Source organism: Quercus suber, unplaced genomic scaffold, assembly GCF_002906115.3.
Source record: "Quercus suber isolate HL8 unplaced genomic scaffold, Cork oak 2.0 scaffold_147, whole genome shotgun sequence".
NCBI classification, from domain to species: domain Eukaryota; kingdom Viridiplantae; phylum Streptophyta; class Magnoliopsida; order Fagales; family Fagaceae; genus Quercus; species Quercus suber.
The window spans coordinates 364,781-378,359 of record NW_027069608.1 but is presented as its reverse complement, the minus strand read 5'-3'; positions in this window follow the sequence as shown (position 1 = coordinate 378,359).

Below are 13,579 nucleotides of genomic sequence, written 5' to 3'. Positions count from 1 at the left end.
CTGTAATTATGCCCGCAATGCCCCTCATAGAAATGAGAAAGTCTAATGAAAAGTAGAGTAATAACTTGCCACCATTCTACCACACGAGGGTGTGGCTTGATGATAGAAGTTTTCGTCCTGCACTCAGAGTGGAGCTGTTCGAGTGATAGCCCCAGCAAGACCCGTGTGATACACGTGGTATTACCCATTACTATCACGTGGCGTGGGGTCAATGAGTCCACACTGAAGACCTCCTTTTTTAATTCAGCAAAAAAAAAAAAAAAAAAAACTTGCCACCATTCCCAAAACACCTGTATAATGATGCCTACAAAGCAATCTGCCACCTATCATTTTCATTCATCTCAATTTTGCCCCTCACACAAATGAGAAAGTCTAAAGAAAAGCCCATATGTCCATATAACACATATTACTTTTTCGTCAATTTATAATTAAAACAAAGTTCAATGGGTCCCATTTAAGACTCAAAGTTTTATGCATTTGATATCTTTTCATAACTTATAAACATTTTGATTTCTCTCACTGCAATTCCACACTAAATAGTGCTATTTACACGATATTTTTTATCGTAAATCTCATAATTGTTAGAGAAGAAATATTACATACACGATATTTATCACAACAAATTTTATTATAATTGAGTTTTTAAGTTGTTTGAATCTACCACCGACACTCTTTTATTACTTACCATTTATAGTTTGCCAATTTAGTGATTGTGAAAAAATTTATTAAAAAAAAATTTAATTTTAGATTTATTATTGTTGAAGTAATCTAGTATGAATAGTAGAGAAAAACAATAATGTTGGTACTACGTATAAAATACGCAGACGTTGTCACAATTGTCCTATGTGGCACACTTTACCACAATTATTTTTACTTTCAATCTTAGCTCCGGCTACTGTAACATGATCAAAAGTGAAAACAAGTGATGCGAAGTAAAGATAGCTATCAGCCTCTCACTCTCACACACGCATTGATAAAGCAAGGTTGAGAGAGGAAAATGCATATTCTTCACGATTTCTTTAGGCCAGAAGATGGCTAAAGCAAAGTGGACAGGACCTACCTTATCAACCAAAATGAATAGTGGTTTGTTGGACATTTTACGAAACTTCAACAGCCAATGATGTGTGAACTTTTACATTAAAAAAAATGATATCCTTATCAAGAAAATGGTATCGGTGGCTTCATAACAAAATTGAAAATGGGTGATGCCTGATTGATCTTATCAAGAAAATGGTATCAGTGAGTTCACAGCATGGCATGCTGTGCTGTCATTGGGTTTAGGAGGAGCATGTGAGAGCTGACCCAAAAGCTCATGTGCAATGCAAGTAATGGTAAGATTTAATTAGGTTAAAAAAGCATTTGAAAGAACATCCAAAGTTGGTCAAAAAGAGGGAACAATCGTTTATTTGTAGTACAGGAAACACGTGATGGGCAACAACTAGTCATTGTTTTGTGTTTGTTTTAGAAGTACACTCGAAAGTTAATCACTAAAGCAGTTCAAAGTGGACCAAATGGACTGAACTGGACTAAAGCAGTTCAAAGTGGACCAAATGGGTCTAATTGGACCGAAGTCGATCGAATTGATTGAATTGGACCAAAGTAGACCAATATAGACCGAAGAGGGTTGAATGGATTGAACTGGACTAAATTCGACCGAATGAACTGAACTATACGGAAGTGGACGAAATGGACCGAAGTGGACTAAAATAGACCAAACTGACTGAAGTGGACTAAATATGACCTAAATAGACCGACCTCGACTGAAGTGGACCAAATGGACTGAAGTAAATCCAAATAGACTGAACTGGACTAAAATGGACCTAAGTAGACCAAAATAGACTGGAGTAGACCGAATAGACCAAAATGCTATGTTAATGTGATTCAACAGAAAATAGCAACAATAAATATTACAATTCATCATTTAGATATTATATAGATTTGGCACTGGTCACTGGTCAGGATCATAGTATGGAAACAACATTACCAATACACTGCAAATCCATAAAGATTCATAACCATGAAATTTGTTAGTGAAGTCATCTTGTATCGTACTATTGCACTTAACTAACCTGGCCAGGTACAATGAAGCAATTGTAAACCGTTGCTAGCTATCTCCCCTCAAACTCAACTTTGATTTATTGATACTTTTAGGATTTGATTCGGAGAATCTAATATGCTTCGGCATCTAGATTCCATTTGTTTTTAAACATTCTAATATAACGGACTGGAGATATAGCATGCCCCAAAGCACCTTTGTACAAGCCTAGATCTATTTCTTAATGAGACTCCAAATTAGTCTGTGAAAATGTTAATGTATATATGGGCAGGAAGCAGACTAGTTATTGCATACTTAAAATGTTGAGTATAACCAAGATTACTAACAAACACTCGGCACTATATGGTAATAGAATTCAAGCAATTATTCTGACATCAGAGAAGTTGAGACTTAGAGTAATCCCCTCATTCTCATATGAGGGGAGACTAAGACAAAAATGGTTAATTCATTACCTATGTTCTTGTGCTAATAACTCCTTTTTCTCATGTCTCCCAAAATTATGAAACGCCTTATTTAATCTATGGAACATTGATAAAAATTAAAAAATGCCTTATATAATTTAGGGAATATCGATAAGGGTAGTTGGAACATAGGGATTGGAGAGAGGAGAGTAGAGTGGAAGGTAGTCGGAATATACTAAAATATTGTACAGTCTAGTCACTTTTTCTCGTCTTCTCCTCCTATCCTTCCATCCAAACATAAGCTAAGGGAACAAATGGAAGTGAATGAATAATGACGATCTACTAAAGAAATCAATCTGATATCTTATTGTTTTGAATTATGCCAACAATTACAAGAGCAAAAATGTTCAAACTGCTAGACTAATATGTCGGTGAGATCTTAAGCATTGAGTACTACACAAAAAACAAAAGGAAAAACATTTTGACATGGATCAAACCACTACAGAACAAGTTTAAATATACAACACATGCCCAGCTAAAGCGTCAGAGCCCCCATCTAATTTGGCCTGTGGCAGAATGAATCTAATGCCTCTATAGACTTGCCTCAAAACTTCTCAAAGATTGGATTAGATTCTGACCTCAATGCCATCCTTTAACAAGTGTTCTTTCACAGATTGTACAGGCACCTGCAACCCATAATTGAAGGAACATAGATAAACCACTATGGCGTTGACAGGGAAACAAAGGTTATGCTGGTTAAAGGTTTATAATATATTAAGATGATAAGTAATAAATTGAAAAAGGAGAGAAGTAGATGACGCTCATAAAAAAAGAAGAAAAAAATGAAAGAAAGAAAAGAAAGACAGAATGATAATAATCTCCATCAGCATTTGCATACAAATGAAGTTCGAGAAATGTTTCTATAGGTTTGTACCTCCTTCCTATGGAAGATGCCAGCAGCAAGGACAGCGGATGCATTTGTTTTCGTGAACACTTGAGAGAGAAGTGCTCAACAGCACCAACACCGGCACCACTACTTGCAATCACAGTAATGCTTACAGCATCTTACATCAACTTTATTTGATCTATATCAAAAGATCGTTATTAGGTACCCACGCAAATCATCTGAGATCAACTGAGTCATAGATTTTCNTTTCTTCTGGATAAGAGTTTTTTTTTTGAGAATCAAGACAAAGAAACTTTATTAGATCAACCAAAATCGGTTACAAGAGCATGGTGAAGTTCTGGTGGAACATCTTCCATCCACACTGTAAGAGCATTAATATGTCTAGCGTACTGAGCTAAATTATGAGCTAGAAAATTACCCGACCTACGGGTGTGCGAAAAGGAAATACATGAAAAAGATTCAAAACTCTGTTTGATAGAGGAAATCAAATGGCCATAGGAAGTAAAGGACTCCTCCTCACTTCGTAAGGCTGAAATAATCAACTCTGAATCTCCCTTGACAATAACAGAGGGTAGATGGAGTTCAAGAGCGAAGGAGATGGCTCTCACCGCTGCCAATGCTTCCACTTCGTCTGAGGAAGATGGTAACCTGGTTTTTTCGGACATGGAGGCCATCACCCTTCCCTGGTGGTCACGAACAACAACTCCCAGCCCCGCTTCATTTGTCTCATGGAATACGGCACCGTCGAAGTTGATCTTCAAGCACGTTGACAGAGGAGGGGTCCATCTGACATGCTGTTTTGGCAAGGCATCTGACTGCATTCTTGGACCGGTAGGGCCTGGGCAAACGTCTGAAGGGCTGTGAGGCTGAAGGTGCCACTTGATGGGATAGTGGGTAAGGCTTAGTGCTGGTCCGGAGCATGTTTCGACGGGACCATATAGTCCATACCAGAGTAGCAAAGAAAGCCGGGCTTATATTCTCTTCCAAAACGTGACTCACCAGCTCAAAGAAATTTGAAAATTTCTTTGTTCTTCGAAACAACCACAGTGAGTTAGCCTCCCACAAAGCCGACAGTTCATGACAATCCCACAACGCATGGTGAACATCTTCAGTGGCCACTTGACAATGATCGCAAATATCCTCAGAAAGTACCCTACGAGCAACCAGGTTCTTCTTTACAGGGATCGCTTCTCTACTTGCTCTCCACAGGAAATTTTTAATCTTATTCGGCACCGGCAAGCTCCATAATTTTTTCCACGTACTTCTTCCATCTTCCTGAAGAGAGACAGCCAACGGAGGTGAAGATATTTCTTTAGCTAGGAAATTATATCCGGACTTAACCGAATAAACTCCATTTGTCGTATGAGGCCAGACAAGTTTATCTTCAACATAGTTGGAGCTAAGTGGAATCTTGAGAATAAGATCTACTTCCAACGGGGCAAAAAAGCCTTTAAGAATATCTATATCCCAAGTTCTAGATTGCTGATCAATAAGTGAGTCCACAGTGGCTTCCTGCATGCCTTCAAGAACGGGTGACAAAATTCTTGGGTGGTTTAGTGAAGGCAGCCATGGGGTATCCCAGATTTTAACTGAATCCCCCCACCCTACTCTCCAACGTGCACCATGTTTAAGGACCTCTCTGCCTTGGAGTATACTACGCCATGCATACGATCCACTAGAGCACTCTGGGGCATCCATGAATGAACACGTAGGGAAAACCTACTCTTGAATACTTTGTGAAAGAGGGACTGCTTGTTTTGTAAAAGACGCCAAGCTTGCTTGGCCAATAGTGCATCATTAAAGAGAGCCAAGTCCTTAAAACCCATACCTCCATTAGCCTTTGATTGACAAAGAGAGTCCCACTTCACCCAATGAATCTTGCGTCTCTCTCCTCGTTGTCCCCACCAAAATTTTCGAATGAGGCTTTCAATGTCATTGCACAAACCCAATGGTAGTTTGAAGCAACTCATCGTGTATGTAGGATTGCTTGAACCACCGCTTTGATTAAAATCTCCCTTCCTGCTTGAGATAATAATTTTTCCTCCCACCCTTGCATCTTCCTCCACACTTTTTCCTTTATGAAATTAAAGCTTGCTTTTTTCCTCCTCCCCACAAAAGATGGCAGGCCCAAATACTTCTCGTATTGCTTAATTTCTGGCACACCCAAAGCTTGCTTAATGTGTTCCCTTTTCGCCTCAGAAGTGTTCTTACTAAAGAAAATGGTGGTTTTGCTTTTGTTGATCTGTTGTCCAGAACAGCCGCTATAAACTTCGAGAATATCAAGAATTTTCTGACAGTCTTGTTCAGTGGCCCTACAAAATATAAGACTATCATCTGCAAAAAGAAGATGCGTTAGTCTTGGGCTACTTCTGCAAAGAGCATAACCTTTAATATCACCCTGGCTAGCTGCTTGTGAGATCAGGCCATGAAGTCCTCAGTACATAACAAGAAGAGGAAAGGAGATAAAGGATCTCCTTGTCTAATACCACGAGATGGTGTGATCATCCCTTTGGTTCTCCATTAATTAAAATGGAGTAAGATACTGTTGTAACACAAATCATCATCAATCTCACCCATCGAAAAAAAAAAAAAAAAAAAAAAAAGTAAAGATAGCTATCAGCCTATCACTCTCACACACGCATTGATAAAGCAAGGTTGAGAGAGGAAAATGTATATTCTTCACGATTTCTTTAGGCCAGAAGATAGCTAAAGCAAAGTGGACAGGACCTACCTTAACAACCAAAATGAATAGTGGTTTGTTGGACATTTTACGAAACTTCAACGGTCAATGATGTGTGAACTTTTACATTAAAAAAAAAGAGTCCGGTTAACGCGTGCCTTAAGGGCACACATTAAGCTTTTTATTTTTAGAAACATTTTTTCGGAAATTGAAAAAGCTGTCATTACTTTTCAATTTTCTAATTTTTTTTTTTTTTTTTACAAATAGAAATTAATGTGCCCTAACATTAGGAGCATCCAAAATTGATATCCTTGTCAAGAAAATGGTATCAGTGGCTTCATAACAAAATTGAAAATGGGTGACGCCTGATTGATCTTATCAAGAAAATGGTATCAGTGAGTTCACAGCGTGGCATGCTGTGCTGTCATTGGTTTTAGGAGGAGCATGTGAGAGCTGACCCAAAAGCTCATGTGCAATGCAAGTAATGGTAAGATTTAATTAGGTTAAAAAAGCTTTTGAAAGAACATCCAAAGTTGGTCAAAAAGAGGGAACAATCGTTTGTTTGTAGTACCAAAAACACGTGATGGGCAACAACTAGACATTCTTTTGTGTTTGTTTTAGAAGTACACTTGAAAGTTAATCACTACAGCAGTGATGGGAAGCAACTAGTCAATACCGAGTGCACTGAAAAGTCAAAACACTAAATGTCTGTTTGGATATTGATTATTGCTGAAAACTGAAAACATTGTAGTAAAATAATGTGTGAATAATACCGTGAAACCTATTTTTAATGAAAGTTTTGTTAAAAAAATGGGCAACAACTAGTCATTGTTTTGTGTTTGTTTTAGAAGTACACTTGAAAGTTAATCACTAAAGCAGTGATGGGAAGCAACTAGTCAATACTGAGTGCATTGAAAAGTTAAAACACTAAATGTCTGTTTGGATATTACTTATTGCTAAAAATTGAAAATACTGTAGTAAAATAATAAATGTGTGAATAGTGCCGTGAGACCTATTTTTAATGAAAGTTTTACTGAAAAAAGAGGTTTGTGGGTTCACGGGACCCATGTGTAAAACGTTGGACGCGCAAACGCTAGATGCTTGCCGCTATCCAAACGTTCACTAAAGCAGTGATGGGAAGCAACTAGTCAATACCGAGCATTGATAATCAATATTGATCAAGCAATGCAAGCCAAAAAAAAAAAAAAAAAAAGTAGACCTAATGGACTGAACCCAACTAAAGTAGATTGAAATAGACTGATGGACTGAAATAGACCAAATGAATTGAACTGGACTGAAACAGTCTAAAGTGGACCGAAGAGGACTGAATGGATTGAACTGAACCAAAGTTGACGGAATGAAGCAAAGTAGACCGAATAAACTGAACTATACCGAAGTAGACGAAATGGACCGAAGTGGACCTAAATAGACTAAACCTGACTAAAGTGGACCAAATTAGATCCAAATAGGCGGAACTCAACTGAAGTGGACAAAACGGACTGAAGTAAACCCAAATAGACTGAACTGGACTAAAATGGACCGAAGTAGACCAAAATAGACTGGAGTAAACCGAATGGACCAAAATGCTATGTTAATGTGGCTCAACAGAAACATAGCAGCAGTAAATATTACATTTCAGCATTTAGATATTATATAGATTTGGCACTGGTCACTGGTCAGGATCATAGTATGGAAACTACATTACCAATACACTGCAAATCCATAAAGATTCATAACCATGAAATTTGTTAGTGAAGTCATCTTGTACCGTACTATTGCACTTCACTAACCTGGCCAGGTACAATGAAGCAATTGTAAACCGTTGCTAGCTATCTTCCCTCAAACTCAACTTTGATTTATTGATACTTTTAGGATTTGATTCGGAGAATCTAATATGCTTCGGCATCTAGATTCCATTTGTTTTTAAACATTCTAATATAACGGACTGGAGATTTAGCATGCCTCAAAGCACCTTTGTACAAGCCTAGATCTCTTTCTTCATGAGACTCCAAATTAGTCTGTGAAAATGTTAATGTATATATGGGCAGGAAGCAGACTAGTTATTGCATACTTAAAATGTTATGAGTATAACCAAGATTACTAACGAACACTTGGCACTATATGGCAATAGAATTCAAGCAATTATTCTGGCATCAGAGAAGTTGAGACTCGAGTAATCCTCTCATTCTCATTTGAGTGGAGACTAAGACAGAAATGGTTAATTCATTACCTATGTTCTTGTGCTAATAACTCCTTTTTCTCATGTCTCCCAAAATTATGAAACACCTTATTTAATCTATGGAACATTGATAAAAATTAAAAAATGCCTCATATAATTTATGGAATATCGATAAGGTTAGTTGGAACATGGGGATTGGAGAGAGGAGAGTAGAGTGGAAGGTAGTTGGAATATACTAAAATATCGTACATTCCAGTCACTTTTTCTCATCTTCTCCTCCTATCCTTCCATCCAAACATAAGCTAAGGGAACAAATGGAAGTGAATGAATAATGACGATCTACTAAAGAAATCAATCTGATATCTTATTGTTTTGAATCATGCCAACAATTACAAGAGCAAAAATGTTCAAACTGCTAGACTAATATGTCGGTGAGATCTTAAGCATTGAGTACTACACAAAAAAGAAAAGGAAAAACATTTTGACATGGATCAAACCACTACAGAACAAGTTTAAATATACAACACATGCCCAGCTAAAGCGTCAGAGCCCCCATCTAATTTGGCCTGTGGCAGAATGAATCTAATGCCTCTATAGACTTGCCTCAAAACTTCTCAAAGATTGGATTAGATTCTGACCTCAATGCCATCCTTTAACAAGTGTTCTTTCACAGATTGTACAGGCACCTGCAACCCATAATTGAAGGAACATAGATAAACCACTATGGCGTTGACAGGGAAACAAAGGTTATGCTGGTTAAAGGTTTATAATATATTAAGATGATAAGTAATAAATTGAAAAAGGAGAGAAGTAGATGACGCTCATAAAAAAAGAAGAAAAAAATGAAAGAAAGAAAAGAAAGACAGAATGATAATAATCTCCATCAGCATTTGCATACAAATGAAGTTCGAGAAATGTTTCTATAGGTTTGTACCTCCNGAACACTTAGAGAGAAGTGCTCAACAGCACCAACACCGGCACCACTACTTGCAATCACAGTAATGCTTACAGCATCTTACATCAACTTTATTTGATCTATATCAAAAGATCGTTATTAGGTACCCACGCAAATCATCTGAGATCAACTGAGTCATAGATTTTCGACTATCGAAAACCAAAGAGAAAAGTAATTTACTCTAGGTGTCTATCAAAATAAATTTAAAAAAATTCATGTACAAGTTGTTGTTGTTGTTGTTGTTTTCTTTTTATTTATTTATAATTTCGATTTGGTCTTTGGTTTTGATAATTGACAATTGTCAAAAATGCTTGTAAATATAGATCATCAAGAAAATTAAAAAGATCTTATCACTAGATATACAATTGTTGATTCACGACGAACTCCACATTCTTCAGCTTTTCAAAATGCCAAAGCAACGTGTGAGGGACAGTGAGCGAGTGTGAAGTGTTGAGCGACTTGAATCTACCAAGGCTGCAGAGATGTAGCAAAGTGATCACGATGACAAATGTGTAGTTTTGGGTTTGGAGTGATTAGGATTGGGCCGGGCCTTAGATAGTGGATGCAGCAGTAAGTCCAGACTATGGTATAATTTCCCATGATATGTTTTTTTTTTTTTTTTTTTTTGAGAAAAATTTCCCATGATAATTGATTTGTGATAATTATGGGTCCGTTTAGTTATCCGCTTTTGAGAGATTAAAAAAGTATTTTTAAACCCAAAACTCCATTTTGCAATAGCCACAACTTGTAATTTTTTTATTTTTTTTTTTTTATCTATACTATTATTTAAGAGGCTTCTCTTGTTTAGATTCTTTATTTTTTATTTAAAAAATGCTTCTACATCCCTATGTTTAAGCAGAGACAAAACTAAAGGATAATCTGATAAAAATGCAACTCTAACTTTTACTAAAAAACTGCCTAAAAAATAGGACCACTTTCCTATTAATTTTCAAATTTATTTATTTACTTATAAATTAGATTTTCAAAATAAAAATTATATATATATAAAATAAAAAAATACAATTTTTTTTTTTCCTACAAATTAGGACCACTAACCCAAAAAATAAATAAAAAATAAAAAATAAAACTCATCCTACGACTAGTATAAATACTCATTTTGAACTCAAAACATAGTAACAACTGTTTATACGAAATTTATATCATGAAAGCGACATTTCGGGTCCCGCTTGAGTCTTTTTGGAGTCAATTGACCCATGCACAATCGCATGAAACTTTTTGATTATATGAGTCTTCTCCAGAGTGGTTCTAGTGCCACAACTATGTGCATAACTCGCCACGTGGCGAGTTGTAGTTGGTGGAAGGGTAGTGGTGGGTCACCCCTCCACCAACCACAACTCACCACATGGGTGAGTTGTGCACAAAGGTTGTGTCACCAGACTTTTCCGTCTTCTCCACGGATCTGAGAGACTCAGACCGATTGCCTCAGCTCCCCTTACCTATCCCCTCTTGCCTGCCACTTTCCCCTCATCTTCCTGGGTGGTTCTAGGAAAATCACAAGTCCACATTAATGTTTCGTCGCGCATTGGTCTTCTTTTAATTTGCTTTTCTTAATTTCTTTCTTGTAAGAATAGTTTGTTGCTTTGCTTTCATGGCCCTAACAACCTGTTCCGCATCATTCTCATCCATCACAAGTCCAACATGGGGTAACGAAGTATTTGTAAGTTACTATGGCGATGATACTCGCACAAGCTTTACAGACCACCTCTTTGCTGCTCTAAGACGGAGTCAGATTCGGACCTTTAGAGATGACACAGAGATTGAGAGAGGGAATGATATCTGGATAGATTTAGAGAAGGCAATCGAGATGTCGAGGATCGCTGTTATAGTATTTTCGAGAAACTATGCTTCTTCGAGCTGGTGTCTCAAAGAGCTGGAAAAAAAATCATGGAATGCAAACGGAGATTGCAGCAAATTGTAGTACCTATTTTCTACGATGTGCATCCGTCCAGGGTGCGGGCACTGGAAGGGAATTTGGCTGAAGTATTTGCCAGTCATATGGAGCATTTCGGGGAAGACAAGTCGAAGAGGTGGCGGGCTGCTTTGACAGAGGCTGCAAACTCAGCAGGCTGGGACTTGCAAAATGTCGCAACTCGGTATTTCATTTTCTTTCTCAATTTAGATACCCAATAAATTTCATAATCATTTTTCACTATCGTTGAGTTGATATGATGTGATTAGTGCATTGATGATATAATAAATTTGATGTGTGATAATCTCATATAAATATTAACGGAGCCAATCATTTATTTGTAGGTCAAATTTAAAAAGAAAATTTTACATGGATTTGGTCTAGTGGTTTAGGCTCATAAAATCTGAGATTTTCAATTTAAAACTCCTAACCAACATCTTGAGATTACTTTAAGATAATTTGTTCTTATAATTACTTGATATGTATGGAATGGGGGAACTATACATACTTGGAGCCTTAGTCAAACTCTCGACTAACTTTGGACAGCCAAAAACGATATAAAAAAATAAAAATAAAAATAGTAAAATATTAAAAACTATAAAGATTTTCAATATGTAAATAAAGTATTTTATAACTAACAGATAAAAAAAAAAAAGTGCTAAGATGTGTCAATCGAACTTGATAATTTGTGCTAAGATTAAAAAAAATTACTTTTTATCTATCTTTAATTAGAAGTGTAGGGTCTGTTTTTGTTGCCCAAGCCCAAAGAATATGGGTCAAAGGCCCAACGAACCCAGAACAATGAATTTGTAGAGAGTGGATCGAAGGTTTAGGCGCTGGCTGGCGTTCACGTAGCATGAACTCTTTTCTTTTACTGAAAAATACTTAGAACAATTTACAACTGGGAGATGCTCCTTGGCTCCTGGCCGAGGAGGTTTTTCCTTCCCTTTTCTGCTCCTCCCAAAACCCCTTTCCCCCCCCAAAAAACCCCCCCTTTACATTTTGCTCACCCCTCTTATATATCCCCCTTTTCCTACTTTTGTCGGTCATCTATTGGCCTTCCACCTGACCGTCTATCCCATCAAAGGTCATATCCGTGCTCAAGTGGTTCACCCTGATTGATGTTGCCCTGCCAAGGGGTTACATCCTCATTAATGCGGCCAGAAGGGTTAGGTGAGCGTATTCAATGCCGAGGTGACAGTTCGCCCAGGGCTTGCCCCTTCTTCGCAATGAGGTCTCGGACGACTGAGGATAGGGTCATCCTCGGACCCATCATGCGTCCTCGGCATGGGCCATTTGGGCCTGGGTTGAAGTGGGCCGAGGCCACCCGATTTTCTGGCCCCACAATAGCCCCTCAAAATCTTACTGCACGCATCCTCGGGCGGGGAGAAGGATTTTGACATCCTCGGCCTTATCCCCCCCACCCCTCGTCAGTGCTAGGGTCCATTCACCTGCCAAAGACACGTCGCTGACGTTTCGGAGCACGTAACGTGCCCATCATTAAATTCAGGTGGCTCTGTGTTTCCCACGTCTAATGAGGCGTTACCCATCCAACGGTGGAGATTCGTCTTGCATTTATGGGCGGGAAAACCCGCATGGTTCCTCTAATTGGGGTACAAATACCCGTACGAACCGCTTCTCCCTATTCCTCATTTGTAGTCAAGAATATTCATCCGCCCCTCCTGAGTTCAGCCACACCCTTACTAGCACCTCCAGCACAAAAGCCAGTCCGAGGAGCCCTTTCTCTTTTCAGTAAGTCGCTCTGTCTCTCTTGACCTTTCTTTCTCTTTACCCTTTTTTCTGCTTCGCTTGTTCTTTCTTAGTTATTTAAGGCGTCAACTGGGATGGGTAGGTTTAAGAAATACGTAGATACTGCGGAGGCGATGGAGAAATTCATCACCGATCGCAGAATTCCGGGCAATGTAGGCCTGAAATATTGTGAGGACGGAGAGTGGCGCATACACAGGCAGGAGGGCGAGGTGGTGATTCCCGTAGTCGCCTTCCTTGAAGGGGGGATGACGATCCCCATGGGGCCGGTGATGAGGGATTACCTCATGCACTTTCGGTTGGCCCCCACCTAGTGTGGGATAAACGTCTTTAGGATTCTGGGCTGTGTGGACGCCCTGAACGAGAAGATGGGGCTGAGGTTGACCCACCACGACGTGAACTGGTGTTATAACCTTCAGCTTCTTAAGGGCAAGTCATATTACCTGAAGACGAGAGACGACAGGGTGCGGCTCATTCAGTGCCTCCCCGAGTCCAGCAAGGGGTTCTACGAGGATATCCTCATCGTGTCAGGGGAGTGACACGATGGACTTCACTGCCCAACAACAGAGGGAATACTAGGTGGGGCAGTGGGAGACAGATAGGATTTCAAGTTCTCGTCTTTTTTCTTTCCTTTTTACTAACGCGGTGGTCCTTTCCGTTTGCAGACCCGTACGCCTTTCAGCGTCACTTCCATCTGGTCAACC